This window comes from Trichosurus vulpecula, chromosome 6, assembly GCF_011100635.1.
Source record: "Trichosurus vulpecula isolate mTriVul1 chromosome 6, mTriVul1.pri, whole genome shotgun sequence".
Lineage (NCBI taxonomy): Eukaryota > Metazoa > Chordata > Mammalia > Diprotodontia > Phalangeridae > Trichosurus > Trichosurus vulpecula.
The window spans coordinates 241937051-241952838 of NC_050578.1; the positions used below are offsets into that span (position 1 = coordinate 241937051).

The following is a 15788-nucleotide window of genomic DNA, read 5'->3' on the forward strand; positions in this document are numbered from 1 at the left end:
CAAGCCAGCAGCAAGCCCCACCTCAGCAAACCAGGAGGAGATCCTGAGCCCTAGTGCAGTGGAGCAGGCAAACACCAACACTAGGTCCTCCCACATGCCTCAGCAAAGCCAGGGGAATGGGCAGGCTCCAGCTTAGAGAACCATCACATGCTTCAGCATAGCCCTGAGCAAACAGACAACTGCCCCAGACAGACTGCCATTTGCTTTAGCATTGCTCCAGAGAAATGGAGAAACATCCCACTGGCCTCAGCACATACCAGACACCAGCACTAAGACCCTGGCTCAGCACCAGGTAAGCTGCCGGACCCCTACGGCCTCCAGCAGCCTTCCACCTCATCCCCTCAGTGCAGCACCAGACACAAGGGTCCCCCATGAGCCTCAGGACATCAGTGCAGCACCAGGTAAAAAGTCAGGGCCTGCAGCCCCTGGCACAAGAAGCCTGAGACAGTACTCCTTCTACCCCAGGAGCAAAACTCAAATTAAAAAGAAAGGAAAAAGGCCAAAATAAGAAGAGCAAAAAACAGACAAAAAAAGAATCTGACCACAGAAAGTTTTTATGGTGACAAGGAAGATCAAGACACAAACTTAGAAGAGGAAAATAATGTCCAAACACCTATGGAACAACTCCTAGGTATCCCATCATACCTGTCAGAGTGGTTAACATGACAAAACAGGGAAATTATAAATGCTGGAGAAGATGTGGGAAAATTGGAACACTAATGCATTGTTGGTGGAGTTGTTACCTGATCCAACCATTTTGGAGAGCAATTAGGAACTATGTCCAAAGGGCTATAAAAATGTGCACACCCTTTGATCCAGCAATATCGCTTGTAGGGCTCTATCCCAAAGAGATCATAAAAATGGGAAAAGGACTCACAAGTACAAAAATATTTATAGCATCTCTTTTTGTGGTGGCCAAGAACTGGAAATTGAGGGGATGCCTATCAACTGGGGAATGGCTGAACAAGTCGTGGTATATGGATGTAATGGAATACTACTGTGCTACAACAAATGATGAGCAGGCAGACTTCAGGAAATCTTGGAAAGACTATATGAATTGATGCTGAGTGAAGTGAGAAGAACCAGGAGAACATTGTACAGAGTAACAGCCACAGTGTGTGAGGACTCATTTTGTTAGACTTAGCCCTTCTCAGCAATGCAAGGACCTAAAACTTTTCCAAAGAACTCATGATGGAAAATGCCATCCACAACCAGAGAAAGAACTATGGAGTTGGAATGCAGAGCGAAGCACTCTTTTCTCTTTTGTTTTGTTTTGTTTTCTTTCTCATGGTTTCTCCCATTCATTATAATTCTTCTATGTAACATGACTAATGTGAAAATGTTTAATAGGAATGTATATGTAGAGCCTATATCAGATTGCTGGCTGTCTTGGAAAACGAGTGGGAAAGGAAGGGGAGAAAATTTAAAACTTATGGAAGTGAATGTTGAAAACTGAAAATAAATAAATTAAATATTAAAAAAAGAAAGAGGAAGAGAAAAAAAGAATAAGAGAAAGAAGGGAAGAAGAGAGGAAAGGAGACAAGACAGGAAGAGAAAGTGAGTAGAGAAGAAACGAGAGGGGAGAGAGAGGGAAAGAAGAGAGAACAAATTTAGAAAGAGAACGAGAGAAGCTATGAAAGACATCCTCCAAACAACTAATCAGCAAGTTTATACGACAAATACTATTAGAGCATCTGAGTGTTTCACAAAAAGATTTTTACATTCTAAGGTTAATAAATTATTTTTGTGGGAAAAAAGGGAATGATGAGCAGATGGACTTCAGAAAAACCTGGAAAGACTTATACGAAATGATGCTGAGTGAGGGGAGCAGAACCAGGAGAACACTGAACACAGTTACAGCCACATTGTACGATGACTAATTTTGATAGACTTGGCTCTTCTCAGAAATGCAGTGTTCTAAGACAACTCCAAAAGGCTCATGATGAACAATGCTATTCACGTTCAGAGGAACAACTGATGGACTCTGAATGCAGATCAAAGTGTATTTTCTTCACTTACTCTTTTTCATGTTTTTCCCCTTTCGCTCTGTTTCTTCTTCCACAACTGTGACTAACATGGAAATATGTTTTACATGACAGCACATGTATAAACTATATCAAACTGTCTACCATTTTAGGAAGCATGGAGGGGAGGGAGGAGGGAAAAATTTTTGGAACTCAAAATCTTGTAAAAACGAATGCTAAAAATTGTCTTGACGTCTAATTGGGAAAAAATAAAATACTATTAAAAATAAAAAGTTCAATTTTAAGTCACTTGTAAATCATACTTCAGTCACTATTGCATAATTATGTTGTAGCTGGCTCCAGTCTTCATAGCTTGTGCCATAATGGGCAAGGCATTTAATTCCGGGAGTAAAAGCTTATTTTTTTTTCTCCTAAATCCCCTAAAAAAACCTCTTGCATACACAGCCAATAACAATAGCTAGCATTCATATAGTGCTTTAAGATTTGCAAAGCAAAAAAGATCATATTTGATCCTCACAACAACCCTGGGAGGTTGGTGCTATCATTTTGCAGATGAGGAAACTGAGGCAGACAAAGATTAAGTGACTTGCTTAACTGCATATCGTTTCCTTCTTCCCCTTTTCTGTGTTCTAACAAGTGAGAAAATAATAGAATGGATTTTCAAAAATAAAGGGAATTCCCACAATATAATAATTATAATAAGCATTTATAAAGCACTTCAACGTTTACAAAGAGCTTCACAAATACTGTTTCATTTTATCCTCCAGCAACCTTGGGAAGTGGGTGTTATTATGATCCCCATTTTACAGTTAGGGAAACTGAGGCAAATAGAGGTTAAATGACTTGCCCAAGGCCACATAGCCAGGAAGTGTCTGAAGCCACATTTGAATTCAGGTTTTCCTGACTCCAGGTATAGCGCTCTAGCCACTACTCTACCTGAAAAAATATTAATTTACTTATTTGTCACATACCTACATATAAATGGAAATTTGGTGCAGTAAAATGACAGTTGGTCTTACAGTCAGGAGTCCCCAGGTTGAATCATGCCTCTAAAAATATTTAGCCATGAGAAAGACAGCCAACTATTGGGGACTCAGTTTCCTCATCCATAAAATGGGGATAATCATGGTTTCCAAAGCCTTTATAAACTCAGAGTTCAATGGAAATGAACAGTATTTAGCATCAGTAGATTTCTACTGGGGTGGCAAGGCAGAAAAATCATACGATCCTGGATTAGTCCATCCCTTTATTTTAAAGATGAGGAAATTAAGGCCCAGCAGGTATAAATGACTTGCTCAAGGTCCCTTAAGTAGTGACCATGGAAGGATTCAAATGGAGATTCTTGGACTCCAAAGTATTTTTTTCCACTGCTCCAAACCACCTCATAGCGTACTTTAGAAATAGCAATAAGATATCATGTTGCTTCCCTTCTCAGTGGGCAGGGAAGGGAGAAGGGGGGGGGGGGGAGAGAGAGAGAGAGAGAGAGAGAGAGAGAGAGAGAGAGAGAGAGAGAGAGAGAGAATCTGGAACTAAAAATTTAGAAAGAAAATAATTTTCAAATAAATAATAAATTAGTTTTTTTTTTAAAACGTCAATGCTAAGAGATGACATTTATATCAGGATTTGCAAAAATCTTCACATCCGTTATTTCAGCCTACCCTGACAACAACTCTGTAACTTGGGCGTCATTACTGTCCTCTCCATTTTACAGATGAACAAACCGAGGCTGAGAACAATGAAGCAATTTAATGCAGAGTCTCGCATCTGATACATATATCAGGGCTGAGATTTGAAACCAGGCGTCATTGACTCCAAACGGCATCGTCCGTCCTCCATGACAAGCCGATTACCGTCATGCAACACCACGAAGGGCAGGACATACTAAAACCTCTTTGAATTTGCAAAAAAACAGAGACGCTGGGACACTGAGTGATGTTTCCCAGCAGGATACCTGATCTCCCAGGCCAGTGCCTTTTCCACACCGGGACACATAGAGCCAAAACTCAAAGGTTTGCCTCCTCCCTCCCTCCCCCCCTCCCGCCCCTCTCCCCCATCACAGCAAATAACAAGAGAAATTCCCATGTCCAAATGCCAGACCATGAACGATCACACAGATTAGAATAAAGAAAAGAGAAACAAAACCTAGGGAGCTGAGAATGACCAAGTTTAAAATTAAAACTCCACATAATTTGGAGTCTCTCTTGTAGATGCTTTTCATATAGTGAGAGAAACAGAAAGTCCATTGACTGCTCCTTCCTCATTCCTTAAATACAACCATAAACTCAAGCACAGGAAAAGTCGTTAAATCAGACAAAAAGTTAGTTTCAATTTCAACTGTCAAATGCATGCAAAACTTGCTACAATAACATGTGGACTTGGTGTATCAATGGAGTGTTTGACAGCAAACTGCCTGATTATGCGTCTTGGACCAGCCAAATAGGGTAGTAAAACAAATTCCAGATGTCGAGAGCACTTGGGAATAAAAACACAATAACTAAGAAATGCCAACAGATTTCTGTTTCATGATTATTTTTGTGCTCCTAGACATCTTAGATACCCTCCATGGCTCCAGATAATTCTGACTAAAAGAACATGAAACTTGAAGACTATGGTCCTGGGTTCGAGCCCCAACTCTACACCAACTCTTCACCATCTCATGCAGTGTGACCCTAGGGTAAGTTCTGACTTCTCTGTGCATCTATTTCCTCCCTAGCAAAAATAGGATAATAATACCCCTCAAGGGGTTATGGTTAAAGAATGGAAATGTGTGTTTTGGTTATTACCTACATTCCTCATTGCCTGTTGCCCCTCCCCTTTTTAAACAGATATTAGAATGCAAAACTCAAAGCTAATTGAAATACCTATATTTTATTTTATTTTTGTTAAGAATCTTTTATTTTTAAATAGTATTTTATTTCCTCCCAATTACATGGAAAAATGATTTTTAATATTTGTTAGGTTTTTCAAAATGTCGAGTTCCACATTCTAGCCTTCTTTCTCTTCCCACCTCCTTCCCTGATACTATAAGCCATCTGATATAGGTTACACATGTGCAATCATGTAAAATACGAAATGTATGTATTTTATTTTTTAAAATTTCAAAGACGTTTTGTTCAAAATTCTCCTGCCTGGAAAAACAAACTACATAACAAAATATGCACAGGCTCTAATAACTTACTTCACTGTACATTATGTATTCCATACACACAACCTAGCATTTTAATCCAGCATAAAATAAGAAATACCTACATTTTTAAAACCACTTAGGTTCTAAAAAATATTTAGTAGCATATAATAATATTAAATTTTAATTAATTTAATATGATCCATTTCAGGAAATTAAATCACTTAATTAAATGATCATTTTAGCATTAGATATTCTATATTAAAATATTTTTAAGGTATTTAGGTTATTTCATCCACAAAAACTTCTCAAATCATAAGCCTTCTTAAAGCTGCTAGGGAACTCGGAGCTCACTTCTAATCCAACACTGTCATATAGTGAAAGAGAGAATTGACGAGCAGTATAGCAAAAGAGGAACAAAATGGAGTTGGGAAGCCTGGGTTCTATCTAACGTGGGCTCCCTAACTTCTCCTGTGTGATGCTGGGCTGGTCATTGAACCCCCCTGAGTTTCAGGGTCTCCAGCTCTATCAGGGGAGTTGATTAGTCGGCCACTGAAGCCTCTTTTAGCTCTGGGTCTATGGTGCCCTGAGCCTGTAGTCACTGAGCTTTCTTTTAGCTCTAGCGCCATGCCCAGTATGAACAGTGCTCATTCAAGGAGTCTAGGATATATAAAAGAAAACGGAAAAAGAAAAAGCTAGAAGGTCAGTTTCTAAAAGGTGAAAGCTAAACAGTAAAAGATGTGGGTTAGGGTGAGGGGGACATGAGAGGGAAACTGAGAACGGTCCCCTCCCCCCAAAAAAATAATGTAAAACTTCTGACTATTTTGCTCCAAGGGGCATGGAGACAGGGAGCATATCTAATTTAAGAGCTTAAGCGTCCTGTGCAGGGCTGCAGGGGAGCCAGGCTTCACAGCCAAGTGCTAATTTTCAGTGTGAATGCTAATTTTCAGTTGGTAATGGGAAAATGCTACCAATGGAGGCTTAATTTATTGTTTTGTTGATTGCCTAGACTTAAGAAAGTGATGGAGAAAATTGTTAACAATTCAGATTAAACCTGTAACTGTGCCACATCTACTTTTATTTGTTTTTCCCCACAGAGTCAATTGTTAAACACTAACCTGTACTCTAGTGGACCTTGAAGACCACTTAGTCCAATGTTCTCATTTTAGAAATAAAGGAATTGAGGTCAAGACAGAAAGAACCTCCCCAAGGTCACACTGACCTAGCAGCAGAGATGAAACTTGGACCTGGGTCTCCTGACATTTAACATTCTTTCCACTGCAACAAATCATGAGTTTCAGGGGTTGACAAATTATATTAAACTGAAGATCAAAATACAATAAGCATTTATTAAGAGTTTACTGTATTGGAAGGCACTGTATTATTATGTGCCTCGTGCTGGAAATCCAAAATCAAAATTAAAAATGTACCACAAGGTACTGGGGCCACAACATGGATTATGGGGTGTGTGTGTGTGTGTGTGTGTGTGTGTGTGTGTGTGTGTGATAATTTGAGGAGAAAAAGAACAGGTTGGGGCATCAAAAAGACTTCTCAGGAGAAGTGGCAAAAGAGTTGAACCTTGGAGGAATCCTAAGAAGCATCAGTAAGAAAGGAAAGCATTCCAGGAAGAGGGCACAGCCTATGTAAATTCATGGAGTCGGGATATGCAAAACTCTGAGGAACAGCAATTAGGTCACTTTTTCTAGAGCATAGACTAAATTTTTATTCAGTCGTGTCCAACTATTCGTGACCGCATTTGGGGTTTTCTTGACAAGGACCCTTCAGTGGTCTGCCATTTCCTTTTCTAGCTCATTTTACAGATGAGGAAACTGAGGCAAACAGGGTTAAGTGACTTGCCCAGGGTCACACAGCTAGTAAGTGTCTGAGGCCTGATTTGAACTCAGAAAGATGAGTCTTTTGCAGGCCTGGCACTTTATCCACCGTACCACCTACCTGCCCATCAACTGAATAAAGCTGAAAGATACACAATAAACCTGGAAAGGTGAATTAGAGGCAGATTCTGAAGGGCTTTAAATGCCCAACACAAGAATCAATACTTTATTCTGGAGGCAACAGGGAGCCCCTAAAGGTTCTTGACTGAAGTGGTCAGACTTTTGCTTCAGGAAAATAAATGCAAGCAGCTTTGTAAAAGGTATATTGGAGAAGAGAAGGGGTGGAAAGTTGCTGCTTTGGATTTGTAGCTCAGACCAATAGTTCACAGTCAATAAATTCTTATTAAGCACCTACTATGTACCACACAGCATAGTAAGTACTGGGGATACAAAAGAAGGCAAAAGACAGTCCCTGCCCTCAAGGAGCACACATTCTATTAAGAAAGAGAACATGGGAACTAAGTAAAAACAAGATATAGACATGATAAACTGGAGATAATTAACTGAGGGAAGGCACCAGCATTATGGGGGCTCAGGAAGGGTTTCTTAGAGAAGGAGGTATTTTAGCTGGCCTTGTAGGAAGCCAGGAGGCAGAGATGAAGAGGAAGAGTGTTTCAGGCTTGGGGGGCAGCCAGGGCCGATGCCCAGAGGCTGGAGATGGAGTGTCTAGTTCTAAGAACAGCAAGGAGGCCAGACTCACAGAATGGCACGGTGTGGGGTTGGGGCAGATGGAAGGTCCAAGAAGGCTGGAGATTCCTCCTAAGGAGTAGGGCTGGTGATTTTTGAAAAAGGACCAGGCAACTTCAGGCCCTCCCTGGAATCCCTTGTCCAACAGGATAGTCATATTGCCCAGTTTTCCCTTTGGAATCCTGCTGGTCCTTTACCTATGAGGCCGCTTCACTGCTCACTCCCCAGATATGCAGTCTGTCTCTGGCAGGCTGGAACAAACATATTGCATTACGTCCTCAGTGCTATAATTATGAACTCCTCTCTTTCATCTTTCACACACACCGACAGGCACAAATGTAAAATGGGTGGGTGCTGGGATGATATGAGGAGTACATCTGATGAGCAATATATTATTTGTATCATAATATTTTTAATTCCCCCCCAGCCCATACCACGATGATGACTGCAAGGTCAGTTAAGTTACTATAAGGGATTTTTAATGAAAACAATTATAAATTTAAAATAACTGTGTTTAAGGCATTTAGCAGTCACTGGGGTCAAGTGATTACAGCAGTTACAAGACCCCTGGGACGTGTTCACACCAAAACAAAGTGAATAAATTACCCCAGCCGGCATGTGTAATCACTAAGTGACCACAGGGGTCATCCAGAGTGGAACCCTGAAGACTTTCACGCAAAACCAATAATGAAAATTTATCCGTCAAGGGGAGAGAGGGCCAAGAATTAGCAAGGTAGGTGATAGGTTAGAAAACTACACGGGGCAGAGAAGGCCGGGCTGCTCAGAAAGCTGAGATAATAGGATTCAGAAACCAGCGGGGAAAACTGGAATGACTGGTTCCTGGAAGCAACTGGCCCAAGGAGGAAAGAAATGAATTGGAGCTGATCTGCTTGGCCTCAGGTACAACTGGAGCCAAAATCCGCCTGGAAGGAGGAACAGAGAAAAACTTCTCTGCCTGAGAAACTCGAGCCCAGATTTGGAAATTAACTCAGGGGCGCCAATACTACGGGGTGGATGAACATACGGATAAGGGATGGAAAAGGATTTATGGAGACTCTCTGAAGGAGGAAAAGAAAGTCCCTGGAAGTTATACCAAGAATTGTGTGGTCTGTCCTTCGTTCCGAGAGGACCAATGACATTAGGAGGGTGATGTCTTGACCTGCAAGGGAATTGGACTTAAGTGAGGGAGGGCTGTGCAAAGTCATCTGCCTCACTCTCTGCTCAGGAGCCATCCGAGTCCAATGGCCAGATATAGATCAGGAGTACTAATGCAGTAGGAGACCTTGGCCCTTTTAAGCTAAGGTCTTTCCCAGCTCTGTTTGTCTGAGGCAACACCGATTCAGTGATTAAGGCTAGGTAATAATTGAGGCAAAAGATAGCCTAGTTTGACTGCCCCAAAGAACCAATCCGGGAGGGGAGGACCCTCAGAGTTTCTGGCCAGAACTGAATCAACTGCTATTTACACTCCCTCTGAGAAGTTATGAAGAAAGGAGTGTTGTAACTGACCCTCAAGTCAAGAGACTGGCCCTAGTCCTCCTACTCTGACACTAAGTGGCCCTGGGACTTTGGACCAATCACTTATTCTTTTGATGCCTTAGTTGCCTCATCTCTATAATGGAGATAACAATTTCTTAAGTCACAGAGATGGACCAGGTGCTATCTTGAATTGAGGTGCCTTTCTAGCTCTAAGCTCTATGATGTTACGTAATGAGGGCATCCTATATGCTGTCTCCAGGCACATTTCATAGGATATCTGTTCAGAATAGATGATGGCTTTTTCCTTCCAAAAAAAAAAATCTCATGAGCTAAAAGGCATCATCTCAACTTCACAGCACCTGGTCCATCTCTATGACTCCAGGAATTATTATGTCCATTACAGAGATGAGGCAACCTAGGCAGCTAAGTGACACAGTGGATATTGCTGTAGACTCTAGACTCAGAATCAAGAAAATCTGAGTTTAAATCCAGCCTCAGACACTTACTACCTGCGAGATCCTAGAAAAAAAGTTACAACTTTTAGCAATCTTAGTTCTTTTATCACATGGCCAGTCAGTGTCAGAGATGGAACCTGAACCTGACTCTGTCTTCTTGCCCCTCCATCCACTCTATCCTGCTGCTTCACACGTCAAAAAGAAATCTTTCTAATTAAAGAAACCTGTGCCGTGCTGTTGGGTTTGGGGGTTTGTTTTGGTTTTTTATATACTTGAATACGCAGGATACAGTATAGGTATTTTCACATGCTTTGCTTAAATCAACATCGAAACTGAGTAAACCTTTAGGTAACTTTTACTTGCATGAGAGGACTACATTTATATAGAAATCAGGCATTTACTTTAACAAGCACCGTTATTCAAAATAGGGAGACTTTATAGATAATAATAGACCAACCACACAATTTTTAAAAATTGCTGTTACTTGGATGAGGACAAATAGATAACCTAATCCTGGGTTCATTCTTACAGGCAAGAAAGAAAAACTCCCTGTGTTCATATGTGGGAGGATTTGGTCAGATCTGCTATAACAACTAACACTTCTTAAAGAATTCAATTGAATTCTATAAACATTTATTAATTGCCTACTACCTAGCAGGCACCGTGCTAAGCATGGGACAAAACTTGGAAGAAGAACTGAGAAACACACAGTAAAGAAGGGAAAAGACAGTTAGCAAACAATTTGAAACAGAAATAAAAGCTATAAAGTACTTTAAGATTCCAGAATTAAAGATTGAAAAACGGGATTAACAACATAAATCTGAAAAGTCCTGCAATCCCAGCAGTTTTGTAACCCAGGAAGAAGTTAATAAATTCTTTGGGGATTAAATGCAAACTGTCATGAATCAGAGGATTCTAGGCTGTTCTGGAGAGGACTCAATATTAGGTGAGAATTTGAACTCATGGACCTCTAAAGTCAATCTAATCCAACAACCATTTATTAAGTGTGGGGCACAGTGTTGGGCAGTAAGCTAAAAATGGTGTTTTTGGCAGAGCCAAAATGAAAAACCAGATCCTGCCTTCAGGGTACTTACACTCAATAAGTCACTCCATTGGAACTCATTAGAATATAGAACATTATAGAACAAATCTTGGAAACCATTTGACCTTTTTCATTATGAGACCACTAAAAAACCAAACAAACATATAAGAATTCAGACATCTGGAATATTTTTCTTTAAAATAGTCATCACTGGAGTCCAAACACTTATTTTAGGGGTGCTGCCACTCCTCAAAACACATCTGGAACTACATCTGGGGCTGTCATCAGGGCAAGTTTATGAGCCACACAAGAAAACCAGCCTCTGTACTTTATAACTAGCCCTCTCTAATGCATCCAAGATAAATTTACCCAGCTTGATCTTTCACCTAATTCATCAGGCATGGCTGTAACTGACTTTTGACTATTTAAAAAAATTATGCCTACTCTTAAAGAAGGCATTCTTAATCAGAAGTCCATGAACTTAACTACATATAGATGTGGAAAACTGCATTTCAAACATAATTGGTTTTCTTTGTAGTGCTATGTATTTTAATTTATGCATTTAAAAACATTATTCTGAGGCTTCACCAGACTGCCAAAGATATCCATGACACCAAAAAGGTTAAGAAAGCCTACCTTAAAGATTGAAAATCTTCCACTATAGAGGATATTCCAGTGTGTGTTAAGGGCTCTGAGAGATAAGTCCAAAGAAGTTTTGAGAAATGGAAAAATTACTGGGAAATAGGAGCATATGTTACACTTCTTTGTGTATTTTCTCTCTCAAGTAAAATGCAACTGCCTAATTTTGTCCTTCCCTGCAGTGCCTGGTACATTTGGTTTAAGTCAACAAGTACTTACTAGGTATCTATTATATGCTCAGAGGCAGCTAGGTGGCTCAGTGGATAGGGTGCTGGGCTCAGAGTCGGAAAGACCTGAGTTCAAATCCAGCCTCGAAAACTTCCTAGCTGTGTGACCTTGGACAAGTCACTTCATCTGTTTGCCTGTGGTCCATAATCTACTGGAGAAGGAAATGGCAAACCACTCCAGTATCTTTGCCAAGAAGATTCATGAAGAACTGGTCACAACCGAACAAGAAATTAGAAGCTGATGGGAAACTTGGAATAATTGACGGAGCTCTGGCCCAGGACCTAGAAAGGCTTAGGTTCAAGTCTCACATTTGATATATATTAGCTGTGAGACTGCAGGTGAGACACTTCTCTCGATACCCTCAAGCATCTCGCTAAGAGCTTGGTTTGGACTGTGTTTCCACAAAGGGAATTCCCACTAGGGATGAAATTACATATCAGAGCCAAAACTAAAATACCCAAAACTTAACAAATGTTCATTAAATTGAACTGAATTGCCCATATTGAGATCAACACTCATTGGGTTATTTAAAAGGCTGGTACTTAAATCCTATGCTTTGCCACACAATCCCTATATGACCCTGGACAAGTCACTTAAGGACACTTTTACGCAGTTTCCTCATCTGTCAGAGGAGGGCTTTGGACTGGATGGCCTACAGTCCCTTCCCGCTCTAAGACTATTACATGCTACAATTCTTTGATGGATATTCAATCTCATCAAGCATGGAGGGCATTCCCTCCATGAGTATTCCCTCTTTCAGTGCTGACTGCAGTCCTTTCATCTTTCTCATCCCAATTCTCATTAGTGAAATGGAGAGAACTGATATCTGGTATGTTTGTCAAAAATAAAACTAGCCACTTGACTTCATGGTCTCATTTAGGTAGCATGTCCACAAACGTGAGAGGCTTTTGAGGTTCTGGGAGGATGGCCAAAAACCCTAAAGTGCTCACAGGCTTCATTTATTTAAAAAAAAGACATACACTGAACTAAACTCTACCTCAAAGAGATCAACAAAAGAGGAAAAGGTCCTGCATGTACAAAAATGTTTATAGTAACCCAGTCTGTAATGGCAGAACTAGAAACGAAGGAAATCTCCATTAACTGGGAAATGACTGTATAACTTATAATACATGAACATAGCAGAATACTATCATGCCACAAGAAACAATGAAGAGGATGGCTTCAGATAAACCTGGAAAGGCTTACATGAACTCATACAAAGTAAAGAGTGCTGAACCAGGAGATTAATATTTATAATAACAATGTTATAAAGACAAGCAACTTTGATAGATTTAAGAATTCTGATCAGTGATGTGACCAAGTATGATTCTAGAACACCTACAATGAGGCATGATACCCACCTCTTGACAGAGGTGATGGATTTAATGCGCAGAATGAGACACACATTTTTGACATGGCTAAATGGGAATTTCTTTTTCTTAATTATACATATGTATTTGTTACCAGAGATTTGTGCTACTTTGTTTTTTCAACAAGTACAAAAGGAATTGTGGGAAAGAAAGACTTTTTTCCAGTGAGTACAGAAGGAATTGTGAGGAGGTGAGAAATAAATGCTTGCTGATTGAAAAAAAAATAATTTAAATTTTTAAAAAAGTGAACTGACCCAATTATTCTGGAAAGCAATTTGGAATTGTGCTAAGAAAGTGACTAAAGCTTCATACCATTTGACCTAGAGATACTCTTGTTTGGTATATGTTCAAAGTAGAACAAAGGTAGAAATAAATATACATCAAAATATTTGCAGCAGAATTTTTGGTAGTAGCAGAGAAATGGAAACAAAATAGATGCTTCTCATTTGGGAAATGGATGATCAAGTAGCAATACATGAATGTAATGGAATGCTCTAAGAAATGAACACAAATTCAGAGAAGCATGAGAAGACTTAAATGGACTTAGATTAAATTAAGCAGATCCAAGGATACGCACCATGAGCAGATCCATGTAAGCAATGGAACACAAGATACACAAGGAACATAGAAAGGGAAAAAACAAAGAGCAATAAAAACTTTATGCTTTGAAATTGCAAAGACCAAGGTTGGCCCCAAAGAGAAGATAGAAGACTATGCTTCCGGCTCTTCTTTGTAGAGGTGGGTGTCCACAGGTGCAGAACACTGCATGCAATGTCAAGCTTGGTTGATATAGATTGATTTCACTGGATTCTTTTTTCTTTGTTTTTGTTTTTAATTCTTTGTTACAAGGGATGGATTGTTGGATAGGGAAAGGAGTACAGATATTTTGGGGAATGAAAGTAATATTAAAAAATGGATAAAAATTTTACCAAAAGAAATACAGTGAGCCAAAGGAAGGAGGCGCCAGCCTATTACTGGTCTCCATTTGGGGTACCATATTCAGTACTGAGTGCTGCATTTTCAGAGGCACAGTGACAAGCTAGACAGGACCCAAAGAGGATGATAAGAATAGAAGAGGGATCTGAAGCCCCACAATGTGAAGGCTGACTAAAGAAACAGTGAAGGTTTAGTTGGGGATCTCAGCCCTATCTTCAAGTATTTGAACGGTTATCATATTAAAGAGGGATTAGACTTGTTTTTCTTGGAATAGGGGCACGGCGGGGGGGAGGGGAAGTATTAAGAGCAGCAGAAATTGCAAAGAGTTAAATTTCAATTTGATATAAGGGAAAAAAAAATTCCCAAAGAAGAATGGGCTGCATCATAAGGTAGTGAGTTTCTCATTTTGGATAATTTTCAGGTGCCTGCCCCCAAATAATAAATAAATAAATGCTTTTTCATTCATTCAAATGGAGACTAAATGGCCACTCACCAGAGAGATTTTAGAGTAATTTTCTGCGCAGTTACAGGTTAGACTAGATAACCTCTGAGGTACTTTCCAAATCTGAGAGTCCTGAACACTTAGGATTCTATTTTAATTCTTCCTTTTAAGTCATGGAGAAACTGAGGCTCCAAACTATCAAATGACTTAAAGTCAGAGCCCGGACTACCAGAAGAGCCAAGATTAGAAGCCACAGTCCTCGGCGCTAGTGTCGTGATGAAAGCCATTTTCAACTTTCCAGACGGCTAGATAAACTCTTAGCAGAAAAAGCAGACCACCCGAGAACCCAGGCTTTCTAATTATACAACAGAAAACAGAAATAAACCCTTCCCCGGGTGGTTCTGTACAATGCAGGGACATCATTTACAATAGACAGCTGAATGTAACAATGCCCATGATGGGGAAAAAATAAAGAGGAAACAGCAAAAAAACCCTATCATACACACACACACACACACACACACACACACACACACACACTCTCCACTATGGTATTTTAGAGTGATGGCCAAAAATGCAGCAGAAATATTAGATGTTGGAACTGAAGCTAGAAGTTCTTTCTTTTTTTCTTTCGAAGAGGACTGGGGCTGACAGTGGATAATGAAGGGCATGGGACCCTCTGAAGTCTGTGTATACAGCACTCAGGGGTGAGCAGCTTGCATTGGAGGAGTACTCTAGGAACTACAGAGAACCAGAGATGGAGAGAGATATGGAACAAAGAATGGAGTGAAGAGATGGGAAAAAATGTAAGGAGATATTAAAAGGATACCAGAAGTGGTAGGGAGCTGTGATTATTAGAGATCCTTTTGTGTTTTTCCAGGGTGATTTCCTAACAGCAAATAACCTTACAAAGTAACTCACCATGCAAGCAACTCCCAACTTATAAGTGACTTGTGTTTCAAAAGTTAAGTCTGTTAAGTCAGCTGGCTAGGAGCTTGGAAGGCATTTTCCCACAGAAACAATGCTATAAAGTACAGCTAGGTTTCCAGGTCAGCCCACAAAAGCCAATTTTACCCATAATATAACTGAGAATCCAACCACCCTATATAACATTGTTTCCATGGGAAAATCCACCCTGCTTTCCAGCTGAGGATGCCAAGAGTGAGGCTCCACCCGACCCCCCAATGGTTTCAGCCCTTATCCCTCCTGTAACAGCCTTGCTTGTGGCTCTCAGAACAGGGAGGGTAAGGAGGAGGCTTCATCTGGGGAAGGAGATGGGGACTCCAGTAACTAGAGTGGGTTAGGCAGTAGGAGCTCCAGAGGCTGGGTTTAACTGAGGCAGGAAAGGATAGGGTTCAGGGAGAAAGCTGGCTCTCAGCTCCTGAACATGATAGAGACAGAAAACAAGGTGAAAAAAATTGAGAGGAATTATGTTATGGCAGCTGCTTGGTACAGTGGATAGAGTACCAGGCCTGGAGTCAGGAAGACTCATCTTCCTGAGTTCAAATCTGG

The 15788-nt window shown here is 40.3% G+C and overlaps 1 protein-coding gene and 1 long non-coding RNA gene across 2 annotated transcripts in view; one reads left to right on the plus strand and one right to left on the minus strand.

The window, feature by feature from the left end:
• The window catches only part of MPPED2 (metallophosphoesterase domain containing 2), a 205191-nt gene that overhangs the window by 121510 nt on the left and 67893 nt on the right, over positions 1-15788 (minus strand). The gene's annotated exons all lie outside the window — the stretch shown is intronic.
• Positions 3721-6404, plus strand: LOC118852636. The gene is made up of 3 exons (XR_005010617.1): positions 3721-3994; positions 4530-4659; positions 6207-6404. It is a non-coding gene; the product is annotated as an uncharacterized LOC118852636 (long non-coding RNA).